This window comes from Zootoca vivipara, chromosome 4 (assembly GCF_963506605.1).
Source record: "Zootoca vivipara chromosome 4, rZooViv1.1, whole genome shotgun sequence".
NCBI classification, from domain to species: domain Eukaryota; kingdom Metazoa; phylum Chordata; class Lepidosauria; order Squamata; family Lacertidae; genus Zootoca; species Zootoca vivipara.
The window spans coordinates 10538666-10552986 of record NC_083279.1 but is presented as its reverse complement, the minus strand read 5'-3'; positions in this window follow the sequence as shown (position 1 = coordinate 10552986).

The following is a 14321-nucleotide window of genomic DNA, read 5'->3' as shown; positions in this document are numbered from 1 at the left end:
TTAAGGGTTTGTTTTTGTCTCACGTTTGTTGCACTATAGCACAAGAGTGCCCCCCTCCAGATGGCAATTGTTGGTTTTTTAATATTTTGGTTAAAGGGAAATATTTGATACAATAAAAGGAGAATGTCCTGGGTGCCTAGATCCAAATCTGAGGCAAGTATTCTTTGGTGAGAGAGCCCCAGCAGATATTTAAAATAGCAAAATAAAGTGTGGAAACATAGGCTGTTGGACCTTTAAAATATTCCCTTCTATGTTGCTTCCAAAGCTCCCCACGTTTGACAAGTTAAAAATGTTTTACTTACAAACCTGCAAAGAGTAGATTCATGTACTTTTCCATACAGCAGGAAGAAAAGACAGGCGGTACAACTTAGTTTCAAAATGGTAAATGCTTCTAAATTATATGTATAGAAACACAAAGGTGGCTTGCTAAAGCGACACAGTCTAAGCTTGGATAGCATCCAGCTTTGATATCCTTACTGGTAGGGGTCACATGGTGAAAAAGAATAGTGGAAAGTGGGAGAACAAAGGGTTTGGTAGCGCTTCCTCCCAAGGTGAGGGGGTATGATCTAGCTCACAGGGTTTTTGTGGGAATTAAATGAGGAAGAGGGAACTCATGTATGCCAGCTTGAGCTAGCTCCTTGGAGAAAAGGGTGTGATACAAATGCAGTAATTAAAAAAAAGGGAATAAAGCAATGTAAATCAATCACTAAGGCACTATTATTGCATCAATGTCATGTTGCAGGACAGAGTCAGAAGGGGCCCTTAGAGATTCTTTAGAGGTTGCTACAAGGAAACAATCATTGCCTCTGCTACCCCTTCGCTTAGCTGGGAAGCATGCAGCTTGAGAAGAGGAGCTTGCAGTGGCATTGCCAAACCTGACTCAAGGGAGCTGATTGGGAGCAGCTACCACAGCTCCTCAGCTTGATCCCGAAGGCACCCAGCGTGAGCAGAGGAGCTCCACAGAGAGCCACCCTGATTGCACCCCTTTTCCAGTCAGAAGGGTTGATCAGCCTGGATAAGGCCGCCTTCAGCTCACCTGTTTTTCCTGCCTCCCCCTGTATTCTGTTCCCCTCAAAATGATGTGGCTTACCAGTATATTTATGCCACGGTGCCACCCCCACACTTCAGCTGAGGTTGGCTCCCAATATGCAGCTTACAATTAATCTACACACAAATGTACAATATAAAATGCATCCTATGGTCCATAAGACACATCTTATATTGTACTTTATGTTGGTATTTGTGCCAGTCTCTTCTGATCCCTCGCAGTTGGCGATACAGCCCAGGTTCCCAGTTCCCGGCTGTGGCTCTTTGTCACTCCGATGCCAATGGTAAAGCTGACGTTGTTAACTTTATGGTTCAAAATGGGTTAGATTTCATGGGGTATACTAGCATGATCCATACTCTCCATTACTGATTAACTGGAGATTAATAATGATTAAGGAACACAAAATAATTTGCAAACTCACCAGGAGCAAAAAGCAAAACCCCTCCAAACAACCCACCAGCAATAGTATTTAGTTACTAATTCACAGAAAATATAGGAGGGAAAGTATGATGGAACAACACGGAAACAGAACGTGCCAACATAAAAATTATCCTACGTAGTTCTGGGAAGAAGACCAAATAACAGAAGAAAACAGTAATAGCATTTTGACCAGCCTCCAGGGTTTGGCCAAGGTAGCAACTATGTTATGCTTTTTGAGGTTAATCATCATTTTGAGCTGCTTTCAAATCAAAATTTCTGCTCATATATAATTATAGCTCTTTAAATAAAGGAGCCTGGCAGAGCTATTCATCTGTTACTTCTAAATACCATACACCTCCTAGACGTCTTAGAAAATTGGCCTCATTTTTTTTTACCAAACAAGGGAGCCAAAGTTCTAAAATCAATTACTTTATGCACAATTGAGAGATCAGAAAGCATCAAGATGGAACTTATTTTACTAGCTTTTTTTATATCAAAACAGATGGGAGACATACATTGCAAAGCTTCTAAGAAGAGAAGCCAATCTGTATCCCCTCATCCTTTAGCCAAGCCATTGGAATTTCACTTAGATATTGCAGAAGGCATTGTTTGCAGTCAATATGGGGCAAGACCAGCATTAGAATGTCAGGGTAGCTCTAGTCTTCTTCAAGCATAGTGTGTGGACAGAGATTTACGAATAAGTAGGCTGGCTATGGCTGCATACACCAAGCCCATGAGCATACCTCCCCCCGCATGTCTTTAGCCTTGCTGATCAAGGAAGGTCTGAAGGGGGGTTCTGTCCATTTTCATTTGAACACCTCTGCACAACTAGAGATGCTACTTTATCAAGGTCTCCAATTGCACAGTGGGTCCTACTCAACATGGGAAGGACAAGAAGGCCTTATGAGGAACGGTTGAAGGAGGTGGATATGTTTAGCCTGGAAAAGAAGAAAGATATCTTCAAATATATCTCAAGGGCTGCCACATGAAATATGGAGCAAGCTTGTTTTCTCCTGCTCTGCAAATTAGGACTCAAACCAATGGTTTCAAGCTCCAAGAAAGGATATTCCAACTAAACACTAGGAAGAACTTTCTGACAGTAAGAGCTGTTCAACAGTGGAATGGTCTCCCTCAGGAGGTTGTGGACTCTCCTTCCTTGGAGGTTTTTCAGCAGAGGTTGGATGGCCATCTGTCATGGAAGCTTTAGCTGAATTTCCTACATTGCAGGGGGTTGGACTAGATGACTCTTGGGGTCCCTTCCAACTCTACAATTCTATGATTCTAAGAACAGAGAACGTAGGGCTGAAACATAAGGGGGTGTTGGGGACAGCACCAGTGCACAAAGCACCGTGCCTCTTACACAGCTGGATATTTCCTATTCAAGCTTAGTATCTCAACAGCACTTCCCTGCTGCTATGTTTTTAGCAGCTCTGTGCTTGAGTTCAGTACATGTTTTACATGCAAACTGTCCCACGTTCAAACTGTGAAAAGGACCCATGCTTGAAACCCTGGAGAGCTGCCGGCAGTCAGTGTTGAAAATACTGATTTAGATATATTTCCAAGAATTCTCATTTAACATATTTTGCTCCCTCGACCCTTCCAAGTAAAACAAACTTATTACTGAGAGCTTGTGAGAGGGCAGGCTGTAAATTTTAATAAAAACCCACCCACTTTTAATGGATCAAATGAAGAGTATAATGGATGGTTTTCTTTAGTTAATAAATGTATGAACCACTATTCGCAGCACAATGATCTTCCCACAGTGTCTTACAGCATTAAAAACCATTCTAATCCATATAAAATAGAAAGCAATATTTAATGAAACTGTAGGGATGTTGTCAGGCTGCAGTTTGCATGGCTGCCAACAGGTGGTGCTACAAACTATAGTAAAGGTAAAGGTAAAGGGACCCCTGACCATTAGGTCCAGTCGTGACCGACTCTGGGGTTGCGCGCTCATCTCGCATTATTGGCCGAGGGAGCCGGCGTATAGCTTCCAGGTCATGTGGCCAGCATGACAAAGCTGCTTCTGGCAAACCAGAGCAGCACATGGAAACGCCGTTTACCTTCCCGCTGTAGCGGTTCCTATTTATCTACTTGCATTTTGACGTGCTTTCGAACTGCTAGGTTGGCAGGAGCTGGGACCAAGCAACGGGAGCTCACCCCGTCACAGGGATTCGAACCGCCGACCTTCTGATCAGCAAGCCCTAGGCTCAGTGGTTTAACCACAGCGCCACCTAGGTCCCAAGCAGCATTGGATGGAGAGGAGTGGGGGGATGTAGAAAGGGGTAAGCAGGTGGCCCAGGTAAACAGGCAGGCAGTCCAGGCAAGCAGTCAATATGGACTGGTGAGCAGGCAGCACAGCTGAGTAGCGCGGATGGTGGATGGCCCAGGTGAGCCTGCTGCTAAACCCAGACTTCCGTTAACCTTGCCAAACCCTCTTACAGCTCACGCCCCTCTTACAGCTCCCTCAAACTGCATACCTTCCAACTTTTCTCTGATGAAAATAGGGACATCCCATTCCATAATGATAATTTTACTATTTATACCCCACACATCTTATTGGGTTGCTCCAGCCACTCTGAGCAGCTTCCAAAGTATATACAACATAATAAAACTTTAATATTAAGAAAATCTTTCTTATACATGACTGCCTTCAAATGGCTTGGAGGTAGGATAACTCCCTACCCTCCAACATTTCTCCATTGAAAATAGGGACATCCTAAGGAAAAGTGGGACTTTTGGGATCAAATCAAACTGGGGTGGCTTCTCTAAATCAGGGAAGTCCCTGGAAAATAGGGCCGCTTGGAGGGTCTGAAACTGCAACCATCCTCCTTGAATGCAAGGAGCAAAAGGGAAGGGGCTGGTGAGGTGTAAATAGATTGTGGTGGTTTGCAAGGGGAGGGTAAGCAGAGTTGGTAAGCAAAGGAAAAAGTGGTGGCCTTAGTCCTTCGTATAATATATTCATAATAGCAGCAGTAAAAATATTCCAAAGATTTCTATATATTGTACTGTAATTTGATCCATTTCGGTGTACCACTGTCAGACATTCCAATACAAGACAAAAAACAACTGAGGCCATAATCAATTGATTCCCCAACTCCCAAATGATCCAAACCCATTTTGATAGAGACACCAAAAAAGCAGAGCTATGTCTAGAACGGCGAGTGACAGTCAATCTACTGATAGAGAATGGGAAATGAGTGACAGTGCATGTTTTAAAATATTGCACAGCATTGTCTTTGTGTGGAAGAATGAAAATGGATTCCCCACCAGATGTAGTTATGGTTGAGGGTCTGTTATGAAGCAATGTCTTTGCATTAAACTATTTTAAAAAGCAACAACTGAGCTATAAGCTCTTTTGAGCTAAAATGTTTTCAAAAAATGGTTATGCAATGCTTCTAAAGACCTTTTTTTTAAAAAAATAGATTTTCTCAGTCCAAATGTTTTAAATTATGCTGTTGTCAAGCAGCAAAATCTCGATGTGTGTTTCCAAAGAAGAGCAGGGGAGATGACTCACGACATCCTAAGGAGCTACTACTAAACGCTCAGCATACTGAAAGTATACAGTAAGCAGCAGTGCTTAAATCTACAGTACTTAAGAACGTCATGTGGTCAATTTGAGCACATTCTGCTGCTGTGATAGCATTGTTGAGACTTTGATTCTGACCCTGAAAAATCCACTTAAAAGTCTGCCTCGTGCTGATTTGAATGCCTATAGAATCTATATTGATTCTGTCACTGACAAAACACAGAATTCCATTCAGCAGCCTGTATAAAAACACATGAATCTGGCAGTCATTTTTCACGGTAAAAAGAATTTTAGGAAAGGGCAGTGAAATGGAGAGTTAGCTTATACAGGAAAAATAGCTGCTTGCTTGCTTTATATTTTGCATTAATCAGTAAATGAAGCAAGGTGATAAGACTTCCTTTTTTATCAGTGTGCAATACCTAAGGACAATCACCTAGCTAGGAGCTTTGCCCTAAGCCAGGGGACCCCAAACTAAGGCCCGGGGTCCGGATGCGGCCCAATCACCTTCTAAATCCGGCCCGCGGACAGTCCGGGAATCAACATGTTTTTACATGAGTAGAATGTGTCCTTTTATTTAAAATGCGTCTCTGGGTTATTTGTGGGACCTGCCTGGTGTTTTTACATGAGTAGAATGTGTGTTTTCATTTAAAATGCATCTCTGAATTAATTTGTGGGGCATAGGAATTAGTTCTTATTTTTTTTCAAAATATAGTCCGGCCCCCCACAAGGTCTGAGGGACAGTGGATTGGCCCCCTGCTGAAAAAGTTTGCTGACCCCTGGGCCTAAGCAAATGAAAATAAGATGATACCTAGTGGTAGTCATATTCAGAGTAGACCCACACTGAGTCCACTCAGAGTATGACTAATATTAGCCACCACACATTACTTTTGGTAAAATAAAAAGCCAACCTACTTTTGAAGAAATAAAACAAACAAGGAAGGTTGGAGGCCCCAATGACAATGTGTATGTTGAATGGGAAGAAGTAATTATTTGGGGTAGGCCTACTCTCACCTTTTTTATTAGGACATATCTGAGCAGAGATTTCGATCCCTGGGCTCATCACTGCAGATTTTAACTGATTTAAGAGTGATTTCCTCATATCAGAGCATCCAGTTCTGTGAAGGGAAAATGGAAACATGCAGTAGTGTCCTCAGCACTCTGACAAACTATAACTCCCAGAATTCTTCAGGGAGCAGAAACACATGTATTTAGTAAAACAAATATGGAATACCTAACAGTTCTGGTGGATATACAATCTGTGTACAGTATAAGATTACAAAATGCTTTTTTGCCCTGGGATTGTGTGTCGTCTCTTCTGCTTCAATAGTTTTGTATTTTTGTTGCTTCTTAGTCTTCTTTTTGTTTGATTATTACATTGCATTTTTTAAATAATATATATATATATGATTGAACACTGCAATGGGATCCACTGGGTGAAGGGTGGTCTAGAATTCTAACAAATAAATATGAATAAAGAAAAGCTTAATTCATTGAAAGCTATTTTTTAAACAAAAACAAAACCCTAATATTAATGGGAACAATGCACATTGTTCTGCAAGGTTGCTAAGTAACAGTGGCATGTGCCCCATTGTGACACAATCCCCTGCTGGATGACTTGCGACCAAGTGAATTATTCTTATTACTAGCTGTTCCAGGCCACGCGTTGCTGTGGCAATCATTCCCCCCCAAACCGTGTGTTCTGTTAAATCCCCCCACCCCGCCCCATTCATCCTCCCCAAAGGCACAGCCCTCCCCCACTCGGTGCCCCCGTTCCTCACACCGCCCCTGTTCCTCACACCACCCCCGTTCCTTACTCCAGACGTCACAACACCGCTCTCTATGGTCCCCCTGCGGTGAGATGCTCCCGGCCACGTGTTGCTGTGGTAATCATTCCCCCCCAAAAAACACGTATTCTGTTAAATCCCCCCACCCCGCCTCGACCCATTCATCCTCCCCAAAGGAACGGCCCTCCTCCACTCAGCGCCCCCTTTCCTCTCCCCAGCCCCGTTCCTCACCCCAGACATCATGACACCTCTCTCTCTGCCGCCCCCCCCACTGCGTGATGTCATCTTCCTCCTGTGTGATGGCACTCGTCACCCCGACCCCTCTCTCTTCCATCCGCACACCCCATGTGCATCTTGTTCCTCTGGCTGGGCAATGCTGGGCAATGCCATGTTATTGTGATGTCACATATACTCTGTAGCCAATGGCAGCAGCTGAGGCATCCTCAGCTGTGCTGCTTTGACATCCAGCAGATGGTAATACAACTAACGTTGGAAGAAGGTTTTTCTATAAAAGAAGGTCACAGGTGATACATCTATATAATCTAGGTATATAAAAACACTCGTATACGGGGTGGCAACGTTGTGTCAAATTTTCAAAGCAATCGGTCAAGCACTTTCGGAGAGCATAGATTAGTAACAAGGTTATCTTTATATAGATTAATAATTGAATTTATCTACCACCCTAAACCTCCAGGTCTCAGGGCGGTTCACAGGATAAAATCAGAATATAAAACCACAAAGTACATCACCAAAATAAAAACAACAACCCAATACCCACCCAAAACATTTTAAAAGGGCATAGGATGTCAGTCAAATCAACCAAGTGAGGATCCCCTGGCACCAGGATGGTGCCTGGCATCTCCACCTTCTGGTGGTGCCTGCCTTGGGATCCATGGATCTTGACTGTTTTCACAAACTAGCAGCACATCCTGTACAATACTATCTGTTAAATTTTATCTGCACAATCAGAATGAATTTCAGGAACCAAGGAGTTGTATTGAAAAATATGACTTCTGAGCCTTCTGGCCCCAAAAGGGAACCAAGGCATGCTGTTTTGGCGACTGAAAGCTTGGTTTAAAGAGCCATTTGGCAGCTAGCTGATATATCTGACTTTCTAACACTGCTTCTCCCATAAGCCATACAATTCAGTGATACTCCTCAAAATCTTTTATTTGCCTCCTGTTCTTTCTGAGTCAAACATGAACACCTTTCACAGCCATGTTCTCAGTCGGTCTAATAATTCCTTCCCGCACTTTCTGCAAGTTGCTCATGGCAGATTTTTGTCAAACCTGGAGGACCCAGGTGTCCCAGGTTTAGTGCAGTGATGAAGACCCTGCAACCTATTTCAATTTTTGGCGGTGCTGTTCAAAGGGTAAAGAGGATGCCCTGGACTGGAAAAATAAGCATCCTTTTTTTTTTTACTGGCCCAATGCCCTGGATATGGATAAGATTGGCTCTGATGAGTGAGGAAATTATTGGGAATGGCTGTGAGGCCAGAGAGAATTTACCAGTAGCTATTTGGGTAAGGAGGTGTCATGTCTCTGGTTCAAGAAGACCTCTGGGGTGAGCAACGGCATACTGTTTGAAGGAATAATCGTTTCTCTTTACTTCTGTTTCCCCCCTTGTCTCATGGTGAAGGCTTCTCGACTCATCTATTAAGTTGCCATTGAAGGGGCTAGAGAACGAATTAAAAGCCTAAAGCAACATTGAAGCCTCGAGAAAAGGTGCTGCCACCACCTTCCTCCCCCTGCTTTTGATGAAGAGGCCTGGCACTTTCACTGCAGTGTGGTTCAGTAGTTAAAACATGGGTCACCAATATGGCGGCTTCAGGTGCACATGTGCCCACACAGGCCTTCTCTTGTGCTCAGAGGGTCCCCTGCTGAAATAAGGCTTGAAACAGGCATTCTATCAGAGCCAACAGAATGGGTTGTGGTCACCACAGGTCCAAATGGTTGGCGACCACTGAATTAGAATGTTGACCTTTGAGCTGGGAGACCAGGGTTCAAATTCCCCCTCCCCCATGATGCTGACTAGGGGACCTTGGGCAGTTACAGTGTCTTGGTCTAATCTACCTCACAGGGTTGTTGTGAAGATAAAATGGGGAGAGGGAGAACTATGCAGGCCACCTTGAGCTCTTTGGAGGAAAGATGTATAATTACATCAATGTAATTATAAGTAAATCATATGACTGACAGGTGGGTTGTCCCACCCAACTGTCAAAGTTGGCCTGCACGGTGGCCAAAAAGGTTACCTGGTCTAAGAGGTTAGCATGGCAGGGAGGTTGTGGGGGGTGGCCCAGAGGCACTGGGTAATAAAAGCAAGCAAGGGTGCAGCCCCAAGTATTGTAATAAGCTTTTAAAATTAGACACTTTCAGTTATAAACAAATTTGTTTTCAGTGGAATTTAGTTTTTCCTCTTTCCAATCTCAGCTAAAGTAAGTATCCCATGATACCTAGGTAAGAATAATCTGATAAAGGGAATAAACTGGATTAAAAAAAGTCTTTCCCATAAACTATTTTGAAATAAGTTATTTTAGAGAAATTAAATGTGCATGTAGTTGTTTCAACTGAGTATGGTAACATGCCGTCTTATTTCATCCCAAGTGCTATACAATATACCTTCTTATTGCCTTGAACATTTTGAATGCGAAACCTTTTTCCTTCTGAGTATTTTTCTAGCTGCAGTATTGTCATTTGTTACATAATTTGGGCAAGCCATCTAATTCTTCACATACCAAAGGGACCAGCTAAGGGTGGTGTTGGAGGAAATGCCAAGAAACAGATGCTTTGGGTGTGGCTTCAGCCTCAGTTAATTAAAACCACATATATTTTCAGATGGAATTCTAATAAATACAAAATCTCCACCAAAGTAATTTCAGATCAGTTGTGCAATATAAAGTATGCTTAAAGACATGAACCAGTTCCTTAATTATAAATTAGACAACTCACTGACTACCATGAGTAGAGTCAAACTGACTCAAAGTTTCCCTATACAGTATATGTGTCATTTTGCTTAAGGGAGCAGAAAGCTATTAGTAAATTATCTGAAGATAGCAGAGACGTCTAACCCTTTAAAAAAACCAAAAAACTTGTTCTGACAGGTTGTCTGAAACAACAAAAATTCCCCACTGGCAATGCAAGCTTCCCTGCTGCTTTACTTGTATTACATATGCATTCAAACTAGAGGGAAGTCCCAAAGATGCCCATTTTAAGCGGCTAGGATAAATTATGCTCTGTAATTTACCCCTATTCCAAACTCCATTCAGAAGCAGGGGTACTGCTGGCAGGACCAGCTCGGGCTTGGCAGAGAGAAAACAAGCCTCTAAAATAAAGTTCAGCTTCCACCATCATTTATGCCAGTGTAGCTTCCACTGGGTTGCTAGGTCATGCAAACCAGCTAAATTGAGTTTGAATAGAGGTAAGTCTCCCCTTGCCTCATCCCCTTTTCAGGACTCTCTCTGGCTTCTGTTGAGCCGCAACTGAGCTAGAATGGAGGACTTACGGCATTGTATCTCTGGATGAGCTGAGACTTCAGCAGCCAGAGATTTGCCTATTTCAGTTATTGGGTTTGGATTCCTCCCTTTACTACCATCTAACACTGATTTACAACCAGCAATTAGCACTGCACAAAACACAAGCATGACATGATCATTTCTCAGAGGGCCTGTGTTACTATATAAAATAGATGGGGCATGGGAGAATGATACATACAGTTAACTGGAAGGTTAACTGGTCGAAGTTGTAGAAAAAGTGAGGCTGGTTAACCAAAGTAAAATGTGTCTTGCTTAAAAGGCCTAGAAACAATATATCAAAAATGACATATTGTCATATTTGCCTCTTTAATATTTTGGTGATTAAACAGTATATAAATTATGTTAAAAAAATAAAGGACAGCATATATACTGTCTAGGTAAGCAACTGCCTGAGAATATCTGTTCGAGGGGCAACAGCACTTTGTAGGCAACCAGGAACAACTCAATTTTATTCACATTTTTCAATACATAAGGAACTGCAATGGTGTGGCATTACTTTAGGGACAGATACTATGGGGCTAGTACTACATGCTTGCAATCTTCTCAACCTGTATATTTGTGTAAACACACTTTATTACAGAATGAATTCGCTCCACTGTGCTCTTGCCACAACAGAAACTGTCCCTGATAACTAGTACCCTGGAATTTTCTCATACTTTGAGAAGTTGTGTGGGAATGTCAAACTGAGGTCTGGACACAGAGCTCCATGCCACTAGGAAGCCTATAGAGGGCTTGGCTAGTTTTCCAGCTTTAGTTCTGTGGCACAAAATAGCCCAACCTGGAACTGGTAACACGAGGAACCAGTAGAATCCCATCTGGTCTTTTATTACATAAGTGCAAACTCTGGCCAGGCTCCTCATTTTGAGAAAGATCAAGCTAACGTAGTCAGAGCTGCTCAGAAACCACTAGTAACACTGCCTAACTTCTACCAAGCCACTGGCTTGACTACTTGCTTGCCTCCATCTTTGATAAGTAGATACCAGTAATGTGCAACATAATACTGTATTACAGCGTGAAATCTATGTAACATGTATGTACCAATTGTGTCCACTTCATGCATCAAACAGGCTCTTGCCTATGAAATGTCATGACCCTCCTCTGAAGGTTTGCGTGCCTTCAACCTGAGACTTCACTGGGCTTCCCTTTTCAAGCCATTCCTGGTTCTATAAGACAGTAGGGCAGTGGAAGGTGGGGTCCCTCGCCTGAACCGCCCCTCCTTTGTACTTTCCTCTGCCTCAGACTACCCTGACTTCCCTTCCTCCCCTGGCTCCTGCCTTGTGGGTGGCATCACACCCCATAAACCTCTGGTCCCTTGCCTCCACCACACACTCTTTGGAACCCTGCCAGTCCCTAACTTAAAAGCTCATACCACGATAAATTAGTTTTAAAGGTGCCCTATGATTTGAGTCGGTCACAACAAGTATAATAATTATATAAATAAACAAACTTATAATAAATAATATCACATTTCATCAAAGAGTCCAGAGCAGGTTACAACACTATAATACATACAAAACACAAAGCAATCAAAGATAAAACAGAATCCACTTCAGGAAAAGCTGCACTACGTATGCCACTTCTACAGTACTGTTCTGAAAAGGAATATTTTTATCTGGTACTGAAACACAGATAGGGTAGCTAGCCAGCCAAAGCTTGGGGGGGATTCATAACTGGGGTGCTACTGCTGAGAAAACTCTCCATTGGGTCCCTGACCCATAGACCTCCACACCTGATAGTATTACTAAGAGGGACTATCCAGGCAATCTCAAAGAATGGGCAGGAGAGAATAGGAAGAGGAACTCCTTCAGGTAACTGAGTCCTAAATTGATCAAGGCTTTACTGTATATGTCAAAACTATTGTCTTGAATTGGGCCCAGCAGAAAAAAAACAAGTAGTCACTACAGAACTTACAAGTATACCACATGGTTCTTTCAAATACATCAGAACCATCAGGACTCTGTAGTAGCTGCATTCACACTAGCTGCAATCTATGAACTATTTTCAAGGGCAGCCCCACATAGAATTCATTACAATAGCTTAAATGGAAGGTTACTAGGTTACTGGCTCACATTGGCCAGGCTGTCCTCCTGCAAGAAAGCCGGAACTGGCAAGATAACCATAATTAGAAATGGGCACTGCGTGCCAAGGTCCCTTGGGCCTCCAGCAACAAAGTGGAATTGAAAAGTATTCCCAGACTACATACCTTAACCTTCAGGGGGAGTATCTCCAGAAAAGGCCATATTCCTATCAGCTTTTTGGCTTTCATCCTACCAGTATCACCCCCAGGAACTGACCAAGAACCTGCAGCTTCACCTGACTCTAATTACAGTATATGGAGAAATGCAGCTGAATATCATCAAGGTACTGATGGCACCTCACTCTTCTAAACTCTCTGCAAACTGCTTCCAACAGCTTCATATGCATGATAAAGGGTATAGGGACAGAATAAACCCTGAGGGCCTCCACAGCATACTTACCATGAGGCCAGGAAGTCCTCCACTACAACTCTCTGAAACTAGTCCTCTAAGCAGAACCAGAACCACCTAAACACTGTGCCTTTGGCTCCCACACCACAGAGCCAATTCAGGAGGATACCATGGTCAATTGTATCAAATGTTGCAGAGAGATCCAAAGAAAATTAACAAGGTCACACTTCCACTGTCCCTTTCCCAATAAAAGACATCATTCAGGGTGTCATTTCACTGCCCAAACCAGGCCTGAAGCCAGCCTGAAATGGTTCTCAATAATGAGAGCAATACTGTATTATGTCAGTGCTTAAGCAGGAGTTGAACAGAGGTCAATTCCAAAACTTGGAGATATCTCTAGATCCTGTCTCTGTGCTCCATTCTCAGTCTTCTAGCAGGTACCAAACCTGCAGAAAAGGAAAAAAATAATGCAGCAAACACTGCTGTTCTTATGTGCTATAACGGGGCGGCCAACTCCGGAGAAGGAAAGCCCTGTTTTTAGGGGTGCAGGGTGATGTTGTTGAGCTTTTTTGGGGGGGGGAGACAAAGTTGTTGAGCTTCTATGGGGGGAGCCAGTGATCTGCCAGTGATATACCGCAGGCATCCAGTGATCTACCGGTAGATCACGATCTACCTGTTGGATGTGCCTGTGCTATAATATTCTAGCTCCAATAGTAAAACAGGTTGCTTAGCCGGTTGCATACGAACATACATACGTGTCAGTCTGTATATCACCCTGTATAATACTAATTACTATTTATTAAATTTGTATACTGCCCTATACTCGCAGGTCTCAGGGCAGTTCCAAGTTAAACCAAAATAACACAAAATACACAATAAAAATAAAATAACCAATTAACCCCCCCCCCGCAATACATTTTAAAAGGCCATTGGGTGTCAATCAATGAAGGTGCCAGGTCAACTTCCCTGGGGAGAGCATTCCACAGATGGGGAGCCACTGCAGAGGCCTCTTCTTGTGTTGCCACCCTCCAGACCTCTCAGGGAGGAACACAAATAAGGGCCTCAGATGATATCAGGGTCTGTACGTTCATATGGAAAGTGGCAGTCCTTGAGGTATTGCGGTCCTGTGCCATTCAAGGCTTTATAGGTCAAAATCAGCACTCTGAATTGGGTCTGGCAATTTGCAGCCAGTGCAGTCAGACCAGGATCAGTGTAATACAGTATGTTCAAACTGTCCTGCTCCGGTGAGCAACCCGGCTGCTGAATTCTGAACTGTCTTCAGAGGCAGCACTATGTGCAGTAATCTAACCTTGAGGTGACCAGAGCAGACAGTAGCTGGGTTATCCCTGTCCAGGTAAGGGCGCAGCTGAAGGGACAACTACCATCTTCGCTAATTCTGATTTGTTTTACCTCACTGCGCTTTATTATTCTCATATCGTGAGCTGCCTTCCTGGAGACCTATGCTAAAATAAGTTGGTACAGAATCATAATGTATGAAGGGATCCCCAGGGGTCATCCAGCCTAACCCCGTGAAAGCAGGAGTACGCACAGGGACTGAACCTCGTTGTTACCAGGTCTAACC